The 18,070-nt window shown below is 39.5% G+C and overlaps 1 long non-coding RNA gene across 1 annotated transcript; it reads right to left on the bottom strand.

Annotated features, from left to right (window-relative positions):
* Positions 1-3,094: 3,094 nt before the first annotated feature.
* LOC309619982 lies at positions 3,095-12,373 on the bottom strand. Its single transcript, XR_014239335.1, has 2 exons — positions 6,694-12,373; positions 3,095-6,383 (listed from the first exon to the last, which is right to left on the bottom strand). It is a non-coding gene; the product is annotated as an uncharacterized lncRNA (long non-coding RNA).
* Positions 12,374-18,070: the final 5,697 nt, after the last annotated feature.

Here is an 18,070-nt window from a genome sequence, read left to right as displayed (position 1 = left end):
TATTCAAGACCAACAGGATGCTTTCTTAGTGTATTACAAAACATCTGACTGACTCCTTGATAGTGGGGAAAGAACTAGAGGAGAATTTTCAATTGTGGATGCCCTTTGACATCTCATTTCTACTTCTAGGAATTTATCCCATAGAACTACTTGCAGAAGTGCACGACTGTTCAGCAGCGTTCTTTGCAAGAGGGAAACTTTAGAAGTAACTTAAATATCCATGAATTGGGGACTGGTTAAATAAATCATGCATGGCCTATCTGCATGATAGGAAACTGAGAAGCTGTTAAAACTGATTGCAGTATACCTAAAGGTATTAGTTTGGAAAGACTAATACATGTTTAGTGGAAAAAGGAGGTTGCAGAGCAGTACTTATAGTCTGATCCCTTTTATCTATCTAACTGACATAAAAATTCAGAATAGGAGATTTCAGAAAAGGTGGCTTGGTAATTTTTTTATTGTGGTAAAATATATATAACATTATATTTATCATTTTAATCATTTGTAAGTGTTCAAAGTAGCATTTGACAGCCTAATAGCTCTGGCTAAAATTTTCAGTACAATATTGATAGCAGTGGTGAAAACGGGCATCCTTGTCTTGCTCCTAATCTTAGGGGAAAAGCTTTCAAGTCATTCACCATTGAATGTGATGTTAGCTGTGGGTTTTCATAAATACCCTTTATCTAGTTGTGGAATTTTCCCTCTGTTCCTAGTTTTCTGAGAATTTTTATAATGAAGTGATGTTGGATTTTGTCAGATGCCTTTTTGGCATCAATTGAGATGATCATGTGTTTTTTTCCCCTTTTATTATATTAATGTGATGTGTTACATTGATTGGTTTTCTTATGTTGAACCACCCTTGCGTTCCTGGGATAAATCCCTCTTGGTCATGGTGAATAATCCTTTTTTTTTTTACATTTTGACTGTGCCACGTGGCATGCGGGATCTTCGTTCCCCAACCAGGGATTGAACCTGCAGCCCCTGCAGTGGAAGCACAGAGTCTTAACCACTGGGCTGCCAGGGAAGTCCCTGAATAATACTTTTAACATGCTGTTGGATTAGACTTGCTAATATTTTATTGAGGATTTTTGCATCTATGTTCATAAGGGATGTTGGTCTTTTTCTTTTCTTGTAATGTCTTTATCTGGCTTTGGTATCACGGTAATTCTTCAGTTTTTTGGAAGAGTTTGAGAAGGATTGGTTGTTAATTCTTCTTTAAATGTTTGGTAGAATCCAGCAGTGAAGGCCTCTGGTCCAGACCTTTTCTTTACTGGGAGGTTTGTGATGAATTGATTCAATCTCTTCACTTGTTATAGGTCTGTTGAGATTTTCTATTTTTTCTTGAGTCAGTTTAGATAATTTTTTAAATTATAAGGACAAATTGTCTTCTCATATACCAGCATCAAGCAATTTAGAAAATATATAGGAAAAAAACCCAATTGATAATGGCTACAAATAAATATTTAAAATTATAAGGAATAAACAAATAAAAAATAGCAGAACCTATATGAAAGGAAAGCAAATACTTTACTGAGGGTCATAAAAAAAGGCTTAAGTGGAGAGACACAAAGTGTTCCTGGATGAGAAAAAATACTTTAGTGTACCTTTAAAAAAAACCTTGGGAAAACCTATTTAAGGGACAGGTGGTAATTTACCATATCAAATGCACAAAAAGTTTAAAAGGACAATTATCGAAATATTAGGATACTAGTTTTGAAACAGGGAGCCAGATATCATGCAATAGGAAGATCATAAACAGAACAAAGAATTTAGAGTTAATATACTACAGTATATTAATATGAGAAACATATTACATAGTAAATCATGCTGGTACAAATGGTTAACTATTAGGAGTAGGGAAGCCCACTGGATTTTGCCTCACGTCACACTTAAATAATTTCAAGATGGATTAGAGAGCTGAATATCTGGTAAATGAAAGTATGGAAAACTAGAAGAAAATATAGTTGAATGTTTTTTCTAATCCTAGTGAAAGATTGAGTATAGAAGTAGTTCGAGAAGTCACAAAAATGTTAATGAATTTGATGAAATTAAAAATAAAGAACCGCTCCCTATCTCAAAAGCATCAGACTTCAAAAATCACATCACTACCTGGGAAAAGTATTTGCTGAAAATATACATTTTCCAGAGTTATTATCCTTAAGATAACAAGACCTCACACAAATCAAACAGGAAACACTGAAACCCCAATAGGGCAATGATCAGAGGACATGAAAAATAACAAGTCACAGAACAGGAAATCTTAATAGATAGCAAACATCTGAAAAATATTCAACTGCATTAGTAACAAGAGAAATCCAGATTAAAATGGGATACAAAAATGGGATAGATAAACTTTCATCTATCAAATTAGAAATTTTTAAGTAATTCATTTTAGTGATAATGGAGAAAAACCATTGTACTTCAGTTTTCTATGAATGTAAATTAGTACAACCTTTTTGGACATTTTGGCAGCACCTATGAGGAGCCCCTGAAATGCTCATAGTCTTTGACCTACTGACTCTTCTATATATCCATTATAAAGAACTATTCAGAGATGTACATAAATATTTACAGTTGAATGTGTACACATCATTATAGCAAAATAATGAGCAATTGGAAGCTGTATTAATGTCCTGCAACAGAAAACAGATAACATAACCTATGGACATACACATGATGGAATATTATGCAGGCATTTAAAATATTTTAAAAATTACAAATGACATGCAAAATTGCTCAGAATACATGTACAATATGAGTCAAACTACTATATAAAATATATAGAGGCCTTCCCTGGTGGCGCAGTGATTAACAATCTGCCTGCCAGTGCAGGGGACACGGATTTGAGCCCTGGCCCAGGAAGATCCCACATGCTGCGGAGCAGCTAAGCCCGTGCGCCACAACTACCGAGCCTGTGCTCTAGAGCCCGTGTGCCTTGAGCCCGTGCTCGGCAACAAGAGAAGCCACCGCAATGAGAAGCCCGCGCACCACAACGAAGAGTAGCCCCCGCTCACCGCAACTAGAGAAAGCCCGCGTGCAGCAACGAAGACTCAATGCAGCCAAAACAAATAAATAAAATAAATAAATTTATTAAAAAAAAAAACAAAAATTAAAAAATAAAATATATAGATAGTAAGAAAACAAGAAGGAAATATGTCTAAGGGTTATGCTATTTCTTAGTGATGGATTACTTTATTTAGATTCTGAATTTTTTATAAAGAGCTTAATTTTAGGTTGACTGTTTATAGAAATCTGTCACATACAAAAATATGCACAAATCATAAGTATGCAGCTTAAATAATTTTCAACTTAATACACACATATAACCAACAGTGAGCCCCCCAGAATCAGCTCTCACCTCCCTTTCAGTCACTACTCTCTTGCAAGGTAGCGCTATCCTGACATCTCCCACCATTGATTATATTTGCCTGTCTCTAGATTGAGCTTTAGCTCAATTGAATCATACACTATTCTTTTAGGTTCCTGAACCCAATTCCAATGTGTGTGTTGGGGCTTCCCACACAACAGCAAGCAATTCTTGGAAACCAGCAGGGTGTCTGAGAATTCAACTAAATTCTGACACTATCTATTGTAGATAGTGTCAGATTCCACAGGTTGAGGGCTCAGTCTTACAAGACTGCCCCCTGCCACCCCTCCTCATGCCCCAGTCACAAGCCCAGGCTGTTACCTGTGCTTCTGACCTACTTGCTATAAATCAGAGGTTCCCACAACCTCCTGCTTGGGTTCAATTAATTTGCTAGAGCAGCTCACAGAACTCAGAGAAACATTTTACTTACTAGAATAACAGTTTATTATAAAAGAACATAACTCAGGAACAGCCAGATGAAAGAGAGGCACAGGGCAAGGTATGGGGAAAGGGCACGGAGCTTCCAAGCTCTCCTCTAGCTCCACTCTCCTCAATCTCCATGTGTTCACTAACCTGGAAGCTCTCTGAACCCTGTCCCTTTGGGTTTTTCTGGAGGCTTCATTACATAGTCATGATTGATTAAATCATTAGCCACTGGTGATTGATTCAACCTCCAGCCCCTCTCCCCTCCTGGAGGTCAGGGGGATGGGACTGGAAGTTCCAATCCACTAGTCACATGGTTGGCTCCTCTGGTGACCAGCCTCTATCCTTAGGTGATCCAGGGGCATTCCAAAAGTAACCTCAATAACATAACAAAAGATACCTTGATCACTCTCATCACTTAAAACATTTTAAGGATTTTAGAAGCTCAGTGCCAGAAACCAGGATGGAGACCAAATATGTATTTCTTATTATAAATCACAATATCACAACTATATTCTCTCCTTTTAAAAAAAAATTAATTAATTAATTAATTAATTTTGGGCTGCATTGGGTCTTTGTTGCTGCTTGCGGGCTTTCTCTAGTTGTGGCGAGCAGGGGCTATTCTTCGTTGCGGTGTGCGGGCTTCTCATTGCGGTGGCTTCTCTTGTTGCGGACCATGGGCTCTAGGCACTCGGGCTTCAGTAGTAGTGGTGCACCGGCTTAGTTGCTCCGTGGCATGTGGGATCTTCCCAGACCAGGGCTCAAACCCTTGTTCCCTGCATTGGCAGGCAGATTCTTAACCACTGTGCCACCAGGGAAGTCCCAGTATATTCTCTTTTGTGTCTAGCTTTTACTCAGCGTTATTGTTGTGAGATTTGTCCTCATAGTGTGTAGCAGTAGTTGGTTTATCCCACTGCTGTGTAGTCTTTCTTTGTATGAAAACACCACAGTTTAATTATTTATAGCTTGTATTAGTCAGAAAAAAACAACCAGTTTAAAAAATAAAAATTGAAGTTACAGCTCAAATTGGAGGTATTTCATAACTGAATTTTCCCCACAATATTAGTCTGCATTTTTGTAACTTGAGTCTTTAACTCCTCTGATTTCTTGCTTCTGAGCCTTTGTTCCTTTGTATCTCCACTATAGAATGAAAGGGAAACAGGAAAGGAGGTAAAACTCGAAACCCTTCCTTCCGCCTCATTCCTGCCCTGGCTCAGGATGGATAAAGGGAACCTAGCTCTCTCATTAACGCCCCTCCCAGTACTGTGATGCCAGCGTTCAAATCTACTACAAGATATGATATGACAGCATTGCACTCAATGTCTTCCTGGTGGCAGAGATGAATGACTCAGAACCATAACCGAGCCTACATAATTCAAGAAGAGTTTTTGGCTTATTTTTCACATACAGTCCTTTAGGTTTAATACAAAATTTAACTACGGAAGCAATCTTAATCTTAGCACTGAAATGACCTTAGACATAATCTCACCCAGTTTTCACCGAGCAGGGGAGGAGGCGATGTCTTTGGTGGTCTTTCCAGGCCGCACCGTGGTGGGCGGCCCAAGCCAGAAGAGACTCCTGACTCACATTTGGAGGCCCGCAGCCTCCCTGAGTAAAAAGCCTCTGAGCTCCTTGACTAAAGCAGTTGGGACTCATGCTCTGTTGTTCATTTGTCTCCAGCGCTTACTCTGCAGCCTTTAGGCTGTGGAGCAGCCGCTTCACCATTTGGAGCTGTGTTCGATCTGGAGTCTTATTCCTACGCGTGGGCAATAAAGCCCTTCAGTTTTTAAAGGTTCATTCTAAATCACTAATGGAAGAATTCTCATTTTGTCACTCTCTCAACTTCAGCCAGGACTCCAGTTCAACTTGAGTTGGTATTCTGAGAACATATCCACGTTAAGTTTATTAAGGCAGTAAGTGGGTGAAGTAACTTTTTTATGCGTTGCTTTTCAGGAGTTGAAGGTTTAGCAGAGCTAGGTGACCAACCAGTTTCACAAATGAACCGTCTAGCAAATTTAAGAAGACATTGCCCCTACTCAGCGGAAATGGAGTCCATCCCGTTGCACAAAAAAGGGCGATCATCTATTCCAGGAGAAGATAACATGGGTTGTATGGTAAAGTGAAAATCTTTCTGTTTTTCATTCTGCTTTATTTCTTTTTAATAGATTGAGTTTAATTTCATACAGTGAAATGCACAGATCTTTAAGTGTATACAGGTCAATGAGTTTTGACAAATATGCACGCTCACCCCTCATCAAGGTAAGAACATTTCCATCATCCCAGAAATTTCCCTCATGCCTATTCCCAGTAAGTCCCCACCCCCTGAACCTTGGCGAAATACCATTCGGATGTTTTTTTCCATCATAGATTAGTTTTGCCTGTTCTAGAACTTTATATAAATAGAATCATATAGTACACACTCTTTTGTGTCATGGTCTCTTTTCCTTAGAGTAATGTTTGGAAATTCATGGTCTCTTTTCCTTAGAGTAATGTTTGGAGTAATGTTTTCCTTAGAGTATTGTTTGGAAATATTTCATTCCCATTTATTGCTAAGTAATATTCTGTTGTATGAATATCCATGATTTGTTTATGCCTTCTCCTTCTTTTTTAAATTATTTATTTATTTATTTATTTATGGCTGTGTTTGGTCTTCGTTTCTGTGCGAGGGCTTTCTCTAGTTGCGGCAAGCGGGGGCCACTCTTCATCGCGGTGCGCGGGCCTCTCACTATCGCGGCCTCTCTTGTTGCGAGGCACAGGCTCCAGACGCGCAGGCTCAGCAGCTGTGGCTCACGGGCCCGGCTGCTCCGCGGCATGTGGGATCCTCCCAGACCAGGGCTCGAACCCGTGTCCCCTGCATTGGCAGGCAGATTCTCAACCACTGCACCACCAGGGAAGCCCAATGCCTTCTCCTTCTGATGGACATTAGGGTTGTTTCCAGTTTTCGGCTATTATGAGTAAAGTGGCTGTGAACGTTATTATGGAAGTCTCTGTGAACATATATTTATGTTTCATTTGGGTAAATGCTCAGGAGTGGAAAAACTGGGGCACAGGGTAGATTAAAGTTTATGAGAAACTGCCAAACAGTTTTCTGAAGTGGTTGTGTTGTTTTACATTTTCATCGTATTCTGCTATGCTTCTAAATCTTTGAAGTTGAATAAAATAGATTATTAAACTATATATAATTAAGCTTAACAGAAAATGCATTTATTTACTTACATAAGGATGAAGATAGTAATACCACCTAATCAGTATAGGCAATTCTCTTAACTTCTATCAGCCCCAATATTTTAACCTTTGGGGGGATAATGTTATTTGCCTCCCAAGAGCCATGGTTTCTGACATAATTATGTGAAAGCACTTTGAAAAGCATAAAGCATTATAGAAGGGTAAGATGACAATATTGTTCTTATTATTACTAATCTATAATTCCATATAATTTTTACTGCCTAATAAGTTTGTAATGCAGGGCTAATTCAGATAATTTTTTAAAACAAAGACTTTGATAACTACTTGGTGTATTTCTATTAAAATTATCCTTATAGTCCATAATTCATCCTTAAAATAGTTATTATAATTAAATCAAATGGTTATTTGCTGTCTGTTTATTTATTTATACTCTATTTTATTCCAAAAAAGGATTTAAGGTGTCTTAGAGATTAATCTATTAAGAAAAATAGGTGCTTATGTGCTTCCTATTTTGTCCACAGAGTGTCACTGTTGGATTATTTGAAAATTAAAAGCCATCTAACATTTGGTTCTTTGTGGTTAGAAATATTTGCTTTTAAAGCAGTTCTGGTGCCGGATTACTGGAAGACTAGTCTTTCCATCCTGAAGTACATAAGGGGTTAAGCTTGATGGAAAATGTTATCTTAAGTGTAGTTGACTTAATGAGAAAACAGTTCTGCAAATATCTTTCCATGTTGTTGTAGTATTTGCAGCGGGCAGAGGTCCTTTAGGCCTTTGGTGCTTCTTCTTTTTTTTTTTTTTTTTTAATAAATTTATTTATTTATTTATTTATTGGCTGCGTTGGGCCTTCGTTGCTGTGCATGGGCTTTCTCTAGTTGCGGCGAGCGGGGGCTACTCTTCGTGGCGGTGTGCGGGCGTCTCATTGCGGTGGCTTCTCTTTGTTGCAGGGCACAGGCTCTAGGCACGCGGGCTTCAGTAGTTGTGGCTCGCGGGCTCTAGAGCGCAGGCTCAGTAGTCGTGGCGCACGGGCTTAGTTGCTCCGCGGCATGTGGGATCTTCCTGGAACAGGGCTCGAACCGGTGTCCCCTGCATTGGCAGACGGAATCTTAACCACTGCGCCACCAGGGAAGCCCCCTTTGGTGCTTCTTGAAAGCGAAATTGAAGTCCTAAAACTTTTCTTTCAATTCCTTCTTTTGTATTTCCTTTTGGTTTATTAATAAATCCTTCCTCTACAAAAACATGAACACCTTATTGTAAAGAAGGTGGAAGTGTCATTAATGAATGTACATCAGACTGAATATTTAAGTAATATTAATTTATAATTGCCAAATATATTTACATTTACTATCATAAAGAAAATGATTAAAATTCTTTTTCAGCCTTCATTTTTTTTTTAAATTAATTAATTATTTATTTATTTATTTTTGGCTGTGTTGGGTCTTCGTTTCTGTGCGAGGGCTTTCTCTAGTTGCGGCAAGCGGGGGCCACTCTTCATCGCGGTGCGCGGGCCTTTCACTGTCGCGGCCTCTCTTGTTGCGGGGCACAGGCTCCAGACGCACAGGCTCAGTAGTTGTGGCTCACGGGCCTAGTTGCTCCGTGGCATGTGGGATCTTCCCAGACCAGGGCTCGAACCCGTGTCCCCTGCATTGGCAGGCAGATTCTCAACCACTGTGCCACCAGGGAAGGCCTCAGCCTTCATTGACTATGGAGTAACTCTGAACTTGTGAGCCCAAGGAAATATTTCTCTCACATGAGCAGTTTACCATTTTATTTTCCTCTTTTCCTTATCTGATAGAAATTCATAGCAGTTTTGTACCCTGTTTCAGTAGCTTTTCTAATTTTTGAAATACTTTTAGATTTATGGAAGAGTTGCAAATATATTACAAAGAGTTCTTGTGTATACACTTCACTTCCCTTAATGTTAACTGACCTGTATAATTTAAAGTTATGGTAATTGTTTAACCACAGTACAGTTTTCAAAACCAGGATATTAACATTGGTACCTTACAATTAGCTAAACTGCATCCTTGTTTGAACTTCACTATCCCCCCCCACAATGTCCTTTTTCTGTTCCAGGATCCCATCCAGTATCCCAGATGGAAATTAGTTGTGTCTCTTTAGTTTCTTCCAATCTGTGACAACTCCTTATTCTTTCCTTGTCTTTCGTGACCTTGACATTTTTGATGAGTGTACCGATCAGTTATTTTGTAAAATGTCTCTCGATTTTGATATGTCTGATATTTTCTCTTGAATAGATTGAGATTATGCATTTTTGGCAAGAACACCACACAAACCATGTTGTCTCCTCATTGAATCGTATCAGGAGTATGAGGTGTCCATATATCTTTTTACTGGTGATGTTAACATCAATCATCTGGTGTCTTCTGGATTTTTTTCACTGCAAAATTACTATTTTCCCTTTGTAATTAATAAATATCTTGGGTAGGAGTGTACTTTGAGACTATGCTAATATCCTGTCCTCAACTTTTTGCCCTGTGTTGAGTTAGCTCATGGGTTTCACCCGCAACATTCAGTACTGTGGTGTTTGCCTAATGGTGACTTTCTATTTCCCTTATTCCTTTGTATTTATTAATTGGAATTGATTTGTAATGAATAACTGTCCTTTCTCCCCCATTTATTCATTCAATTACATATTTTATATCAATATGGACGCATGGGCATTTATTGTATTATATAAATTATAATCCAATATTATCACTATTTTATTGATCAAATTTTCCAGCTTTGGCTATCGGGAGCTCCTTCCAGTTGGCTCGTGTGACCTTTTGACATGCCCCCACTTCTTTTTTGAGCAATTCCTTTTTTTCTGACATCACAAGGTGTTCTAGTCTCATTTATACTTTCCCTGTTCCAGCTCTGGAATTCACCTCTCTTCAAGGAGCTCTGGTTCCTTTTATTGGAGAGTGGTATTTAGAAACCAAGATCTAGACACTAGGTGTGTTCATTGCTACTCTTGTGTCATTGATTTTAGTCCCTCTTAGTGGACAGAGCTAGGAAATAAGTGTATGTCTACTAATCCAGACATACACATGTATTTATATTTCTATATCTATTTTTATATATATTATAAACTATGTGTTCATACTGATATTCAGGAGCTTCTGTTAAACTTAGGTTCCTGTATAGTAACTTCCTTCCTTTAGTCCTCTTTTTAATCGGCTCTTATCTTTTTCATTCTCATGATTGTGAGGTTTGGTTTTACTTTATCTCTGCTTTATATTGTAGACTTCTGAAATCCTTTTGGAATGTAGGTAAAAAAGAAAAACAATTAAAATAGGGAAATATATATTTCTAGTGCTTTATTTGGCTCCTAGAGATATTAAGCATTGACTCACTTATTTTCATGATATTAATAGGAGAGCAGTGCATCTGTAGTTTTCTATGATGAAAATCATCGTAACCAACTTTCGGAACTCCAGCACTATTGCGAGGTATCAAAGTTGTCTCTTAAATGTAGTTTTCCAAAATATTGAGCTAGAAGTTTCTTTATCTCATTTAATGTCATTGGACTATTAATAGAAATTTTGCTATGCCAAGTTCTCTATGATTATCACTCCATTGTGATACATTTAAAAAATATCTACTTAGAACAACATCCCTAGGTGAACATCTTGAAATAAAAATATGGCTTTTGTACCTTAAAAAATACAGCCCATAACTGGTCAAGTGTAGTTAAGTGTCTTGCATCTAGACTGTTCGATATTGAATTTCTCCAATATTCTCTTTTAAAGGAAGTTGGCTGATTTGGATAAAATTTAGTATGTGCCTAAATGCATGTCAAGATATCTCAGTTGAAACAAAATGGCAGCCCACCATTTTTTAAAGAGTTTATCTTCCATAGTTTTGAGGGGATTTTGTAAAAATTGACGTGTTGGTGGAGATTGATAGAAGTATGTAATTATCAAGGATTCTGTGAGCGGCATACCCTAGAAGCAGTGAACATTTATAAACAAATACATGTTTCTTAACATATAAAAAAGTTTCTTGAATACAATGAACATACTTTGAAAAGTAAAAAATGTTTATGGAAGTCTTCATCATTATAGAGAACAGCAGTGGAATAGTTAAAGGGAACGTGTCTTGTCTTCCGGGGAAGGATGTACAGAGAGTGGGAATGCAGGGACGACGTAGGGAGTTCTGATTTTTGAGCAGTGCTCTCCCCTGCTTGCTTTACATCAGCATCCACGATGAACTGGGTTGACACTGCTCTGCCAGGACCTTCTGAGCGATTGTGCAAGATGTGGTGGGATAGAGTATCTCCGCTAAGACATGCCCAGGTTCCAAAGTCACAGCTAAGGGATGCTCTCCATTTCTCCTAGTGTGCTAGCTCCCTCCTTTCTTCAGCGCCTTCCCTTACCAGTCTAGACCACACGGTGCAGCACTTCCATCTGTCCTTTTTTAATCCTCGCCCAGCACCCCCTTTAGTAAAACCCCAGCCCTGTCCAGGCTGGGAAGCAGAGGGGAGGACCTCCACTGGGGACCGGTGATCCTCAGGCAACCCCAATCCTGTTCTCTTATTTCGTGGAGAAAATGGAGGGTGTGGAGCAGAAATCCCCTCCAAGTCCTGATTCCTCTCCCCACAGCCCTCACACTTGCCTGGATCCATCTCTCACGACCTCCTTCCTGACCACTGGAGTGGGAAAAGTGTTTCCTCTGTAAGGCTAACACCTCTGCTGGTTTCTGCATCTGACCCTCTTTCCCTGTGCTCAGACACCTCCCTTCATCGCCCTGTCTCTTGTGTCTTCAGCCTCTGTCTCCATCACCCTCAGCATAGTCATTCTCCCACAGGTTTAAAAAAACCACTCCTTTTTGCCTCCCATCCCTCTATAGCTGTCATCCTCTCTCTCCTTCCCGTCATAACCCAGCTCTTTGATCGTCATTTATGTTCACTTTCTAAACATTTGACTTCCTGTTTCCTGTTTGGGTGTTTTTAATTTCTGTTTTAATTTTTTTGTATTGAAGTATAGCTGATTTATAATATTGTGTTAGTTCCAGGTGTAGAGCATAGTAATTCGGGGGTTTTGCTGATTATATTCCATTATAGGTTATTATAAGATTTGGGGTATAATTCCCTGTGCTCTACAGTAAATCCTTGTTTATCTGTTTTATGTATAGTAGTTTATATCAGTTAATCCCATACTCCTAATCTGTTGGGTATTTTAGAATATACTGTTCCTTCTGCCCTGTATGCTCCTCTGTACATCTCTACCTAGTGAACACCTTCTCATCTTTTCATTCTCAACGCAGATACCTCCTTCTTCGAAAATCCTGCCACGACTTCCAGCCTGGATTAGGTCTTGCTCTTCTGTGCACGCTTAGCCTCTTGTTCTTATCTGTATCGTGGCAATAATAATACTAATAGATGACTGAGCACTATCAGACAGACCAGTCATCATGTACTATTATTATTATGTCGGTATTAATACTGTAGCACGTTGTTTTGTCCTCAACAGAACTGAGAGAGGTTTTCATCCTGATTCTATTTATAAGGACATTGAACAACAGAGAAGTTAAGTAACTTGAACCCAACTGTGTTCCCCTAGAGCCTGTGCTAGTTATTCAGGGCTGAGAGCCAGTGGGTCTCACGCTTCATCGTGCATCAGAATCACCTAGAGGGCTTGTGAAAACACAGATCACTGCCCTCGATCTCAGAGTTCCCAGTTCAGTAGGTCTGAGGTGGGAGAGTTTTCATTTCCAACAAGCTAGTAGATGGTGTCGGTGCTGCTGGCCCACGGAGCACACTGAAATCTACTGCTCCAGGCTGCTGGTCACTTTCTCTGTTGACCTTGTCTCTTTACTTGTCTCTCTCCAGCTAAAATGGGAGTTCCTTAGGGTAGGAGCTGGGTTTTTTTTCCTTTTTCTTTTTCTGTCTTTTTTTCTTTTTAATGTCCACATTCCCAGCATCTAGCAAAGTAGTTCTCACAGGTGGTAGGCCTTCAATAAATGTTTATTTGAATGAATGATGTAATGGTTCTGGCCTTTTAAGTGTATTTTTGCCCGAATGAAATTTCTGTGAATTTCAAGAATTCTCCGGTTTTATCAGTCACATACTTGATTGGCATACAGGGGCCGCGTACTCAAAGGTTTTGTAAGGTTAATTGTTAATTGCATGACTTTAAAATACTCTGAAGCCGAAGGTCACATCTGTTGTATTTGGCTCACTGTTCTTTCCAGAGTGGACCCCTCACTGCCTATTAGTTTATACCATCATTATATGGAAAGAGGCTCTTTGGCCTTTTAGCAGATTTGAACAATCTCTTTCCTAAAATAGCACCTTCCTTGCTGTAAAATGACTCCATCATAAATGTGATGGCTTATAGGAATTGTGGTACATTTACTTCCCAGTATTCAAGCTTCTTAAAATGCCTGTGTGACATGGAGTAGTTGAGTGGGAGGTTGGGGCGCCTTATCTCAGCCAGCTCGGCTCTGGGTCACCAACAGCCAGGCATCAAGTGGGAAACAAGAGATTTCTGACGGCTTGAAAACTTTCAAACTTTGACTTTGGCTTAATGGTACTTTCTTATATGTTACTTTTGTTTCAAAATAGGAACTACTAAAATTTTTTTTTATTATGACAGGATTTGCAAGAACTTATTGAAAACACAAATAGGCAAGTTAACCACCTTTGTGGAGTCGTTTCACAAATGCAGCATTCTTTGGAGAAACCATTGTTGCCTAACTGTGTACATGTTATAAGAAGATTTTTACTACTTCCATAAACCTCTAGTTCCTAAAGATACCAATCAGTTAGAAGTGAGAGAGAACTAATAACTCTGAGATTAGCAAGGCTGATCTATCCTTACTTTAGCAGTAGGTTGGAGAATAACCTCTCTTGGAAGAATGCTGAAGTCTAGGTTTGAGACATGATACTGAATACTTTTATGTTTGTAACCATAATGTATAAAATGCAATCAAAATGTAGGGTTGAAGAGGATTAAAAATCATATAATCAAAATTCAGCATTTATACTTGACTATGGAAAATGATGGGGCTTCCCTGGTGGCGCAGTGGTTAAGAATCCGCCTGCCAATACAGGGGACACGGGTTCGAGCCCTGGTCCGGGAAGGTCCCACATGCCGTGGAGCAACTAAGCCTGTGCGCCACAACTATTGAGCCTGCACTCTAGAGCCCGCGAGCCACAACTACTGAGCCCGCAAGCCACAACTACTGAAGCCCGCGCATCTAGAGCCCGTGCTCCACAAGAGAAGCCACCGCAATGAGAAGCCCGCGCACCGCAACGAACAGTAGCCCCCGCTCGCCTCAACTAGAGAAAGCCCGCGTGCAGCAACGAAGACCCAATGCAGCCAAAAATAAATAAATAAAATAAATAAATTAAAAAAAAAAAAGAAAATGATGTTGCAAGGAAAACGGGTATTAATGCTTTTACTGACTTTTCAATTCTTATTTTTACTCACAGATGATTTATACTGAATTTGTGTCATTTTAGAGGTCATCTGGATTTACACAAAAAAGTTTTGATTGTATACTTCATGGAGAAATTACAGAAAGGAGCTTAACCCGTTCTGTTCTTTTACCCTGGACAGGGAGATTGTAGCCTATCTTTACCCGTGGAAAGGAAGGAAGACGATGCCGGGACCAACCCTGTAGGAACATCTCTTCAGTCAGCAGCACTCCCTGAACTGCAGCAGCTGGTCCTCAGGGAGAGTCCACCACTGCCCAGAATTGTCTCCATATACTCATTAAGGCCGTGTGTCACACCACACAGCCCGTCTCCTGGGCCTCCTGTTCTATCCTACCATCTCAGTGAAGGTGCCGAAAGTACCCACAATGTTATCTCATCTGCCCAGGCTACTGTAGCAGTACCTATAGCAGTTCCGCCACAAGGAGAACCCAGTCTGGCAGATACCTCTGAGACAATGAACTACTCAACTATAATGGGAAATAACAGCATGGGCCCAGACACTGCCTTGCCATTTCTCTGCACCCCTCCCAATACTGGTGAGTTTGAAATGGCACACATTACAAATAGCATCCTGTAATCTATATTCAAAAGCATCCTTAATGCAAACTAGTGATAGCTATTTTTTAATTAGAGGTTTTATATTGAGATAATTATAGATTCACATGTAGTTGTAAGAAATAATACAGAGTGATACCCTTTACCCAATTTCCCTCAGTGGTAGCATCCTGTAAAACTGTAGTAAAATATCACAACCAGGATATTGACGTTGATATAATCCATGGATCTTATTCAGCTGTTCCCAGTTTGACTTGTATTCATTTGCGTGTGTGTACTTTTAGTTCTATGCAGCTTTACCATATGATAAGGTTTGTATGTCCACCACCATAGTCAAGGTACAGAATATTTCCATCACAAGGATCACTTGTGTTGCCTTTTTTATAACCACCTATCACCCTCTGGTGACCCTGCCCTCCCTATTCCCCTATCCCTAACTCTCCCTATTCCCTTATCCCCTCAGTACTCAGGCAACCACTGATCTATTCTCCATCTCTAGAACTTTGTCACTTCAAAATTGTTATATATTTGTAGGCATATGGTATGTAACATTTTGATATTGGCTTTTTTCACTAAATATAAGTCCCTAGAGATTAAACCAGGTTGTTCACTAGTTCCTTCCTTTTTATTGCTGAGTACTGTTACTTGGTATAGATGTGTCCTAGTTTAACCATTTGTCTGTTGAAGAGAATTTGGGGTTTTGTTTTCCAGTTTTTCACTATTAGGACTAAGGCTGCTATGAATATTCATGTACAGGTTTTTGTGTAAACAGAAGTTTTCATTTCTCTGACATGAATACCCAAGAGTGCAGTTGCTGGTTATATGTTAACTGTGTGTTTATTTTTATGAGAAACTACGTGTTTTCCAGTGTAGGTGTACCATTTTGCATTCCTACCAGCAATGTATGAGGATCCAGTTTCTCTGTAGCCATATTTCTGCTCTTTCCATTGTTCTTTCTTCTTGATGCTCAAAGATCCATTCTTTTATCATATTCTTTCTGTTTGAAGATTTTCCTTTAGCCTTCCTTTAAGGGTAAGTCTGCAAGAGACAAGTTCTTTTAGTTTTCCTTCATGTGAGAATGTATTTATTTCCCATACATTAATGAAGGATAGTTTCACTATGTATAGAATTAATGACTGAGAGTTGTTTTCTTAAGCACTTGAAAAATGTTTTTACTGTAGCTATGCCAGAAAGAGCAGAAACCAGCCTGGAGAACAACCCTGAGACAATGAGTTACCCAACTTTATTGGGAAATGACAGTGGCCAATGTTCTTCTTTACCTGTCAACCTCCCACCCAATTTTGGTGAGTTTCAAATAATGCATACTACAAGTAGCACTGTTTAATCTAGATGTATCAACATCCTTAATGCAAGTTAACGATAGCCCATTTTTTTAAGTTAAACTTTTTATTTTGAAATAATTTTAGATTCACATATATTTGCAAGAAATAATATAAAAAGATCCCTTTTACACTTTACCCTTTTCTCTCAATGACTACATCTTGCAAAATTAGTAAAATATCACAACTGGGGTATTGACATTGATATAATACACAGATGTTATTGAGATGTCCCCAGTTTTACTTGTAGTAATTTGTGTGTGTTTATATTTATTTCTGTCTGATTTCATCACATGAGTAGGTGTGATATCCACCAACACGGTCAAGATACAGAAACATTTCCATCACCGTAAGGATGCCTCTTCTTGCCCTTTTATAGCCACACCCACCTCTCTCAGGTCGCCCTTTCCTTCCCCACTGCTTGTTCCCTAGCCCCTGGCAAACACTGGTCTCTATAATTTTGTCACTTCAAGAGTGTTATATAAAGGGAGTCTTACAGTACGTAAACTTTGAGGATTTTTTTCACTCAGCATCATTCCTTGAGGATTCATCCATGTTGTTGCATGTATCAAAACTTCCTTCCCTTTTTTTTTTTAAATTTATTTATTTTTGGCTGCACTGGGTCTTCGTTGCTGCGCGGGCTTTTCTCTAGTTGCGGCGAGCGGGGGCTACTCTTCGTTGTGGTGCGCGGGCTTCTCATTGTGGTGGCTTCTCTTGTTTCAGAGCACAGGCTCTAGGTGCGTGGGCTTCAGCACTTGTGGCTCATGGGCTCTAGAGCACAGGCTCAGTAGTTGTGGCGCATGGGCTTAGTTGCTCCGTGGCATGTGGGATCTTCACGGACCAGGGTTTGAACCCGGGTCCCCTGCATTGGCAGGCGGATTCTTAACCACTCTGCCACCAGGGAAGTCCCTCCTTCCTTTTTATTGCTGAATAGTTTTACAGGATTTCAATATGCTGTAATTGTTTTTAACCATTCAGCCATTGAAGGACATTAGTTTTTTTTCCCTTAGTTTTTGGTATTAAGAGTAAAGCTGTTATCAACACCCATGTATTGGTTTTTGTATATATGTAAGTTTTAATTTCTCCGTCATGAATGCCAAGAGTGCAATTTTTGAGTCTTATGGTAATAGCATGTTTAGTTTTATAAGAAAATGCCAGTAGAGAGGCTGTACCATTTTTCTTTTTACTTTTTGGTTTTTTTAAAAACATGTTCAGGTTTTTCCTTCGCTTTATTTTTTTTTTTAAGATTTATTATTTATTTATGTATTTATTTATTTAATTTATTTTTGGCTGCATTGGGTCTTAGTTGCAGCACGCGAGATCTTTCGTTGCAGTGCGGGCTCTTCGTTGCAGTGTGTGGGCTTCTCTCTAGCTGTGGTGCGTGGGTTTTCCCCTCTTTAGTTGTGGCGTGCAGGCTCCAGGGAGCGTGGGCTCTGTAGTTTGTGGCACGCAGGCTCTCTCGTTGAGGCGTGTGAGCTCAGTAGTTGTGGCACGCGGGCTTAGTTGCCCCGTGGCATGTGGGATCTTAGTTCCCCGACCAGGGATTGAACCTGCGTCCCCTGCATTGGAAGGCGGATTCTTTACCGCTGGACCACCAGGGAAGTCCTGAGGCTGTACCATTTTTCATTCTCACCAGCAATGGTCCAGTTTCTTCACATTCATGTTTCCGTTCTTCCCATTGCTCTGTCTTTCTTCCTGATGCTCCAGATTTCCTTCTTTCATCGTATCCTTTCTGTTTGAAGATTTTCCTTTAAC

Source organism: Balaenoptera borealis (genome assembly GCF_965194805.1).
Source record: "Balaenoptera borealis genome assembly, chromosome: X".
Taxonomy (NCBI): domain Eukaryota; kingdom Metazoa; phylum Chordata; class Mammalia; order Artiodactyla; family Balaenopteridae; genus Balaenoptera; species Balaenoptera borealis.
This window is presented reverse-complemented; position numbering and strand designations above follow the sequence as displayed.